Raw genomic sequence first — 350 nt, forward strand, 5'->3', positions numbered from 1 at the left:
GTGATTTTCTGGAATTTTCTTTGGGATTCTGTCTTTCACTGTTAGAATGTACATATGATTAAAATTATAGATCGTTGCATTCTTTGTAAGTGGGCAAACCTGCAAAATCAGCAAGGGGTCAAATACTTATTTCCCCCACTGTATAATATTTAAATAAAGTCATGACTGCAGGAGAAAAGATTCTGCTGTAATGAGAATAAAGTAGTAATTTAAAGGTGAATAAACGTACAGCAGGTGGCGTCTCCTCCTCCTTCCTCAGGTGGTCGTCAGCGACCTGCCGTCTCTCTCGGACCGTCCTGCCTTCACTCAGAACCTGAGACACAATTTAAAAGACCGACATTCAGATTTCA

The 350-nt window shown here is 40.3% G+C and overlaps 1 protein-coding gene across 1 annotated transcript in view; it reads right to left on the reverse strand.

Moving 5' to 3' along the window:
• The window catches only part of LOC123965322 (condensin-2 complex subunit H2-like), a gene marked incomplete at its 5' end in the record, with an annotated part of 9,504 nt that overhangs the window by 7,385 nt on the left and 1,769 nt on the right, over positions 1-350 (reverse strand). The gene's annotated exons all lie outside the window — the stretch shown is intronic.

Source organism: Micropterus dolomieu, unplaced genomic scaffold (genome assembly GCF_021292245.1).
Source record: "Micropterus dolomieu isolate WLL.071019.BEF.003 ecotype Adirondacks unplaced genomic scaffold, ASM2129224v1 contig_9218, whole genome shotgun sequence".
Classification (NCBI taxonomy): domain Eukaryota; kingdom Metazoa; phylum Chordata; class Actinopteri; order Centrarchiformes; family Centrarchidae; genus Micropterus; species Micropterus dolomieu.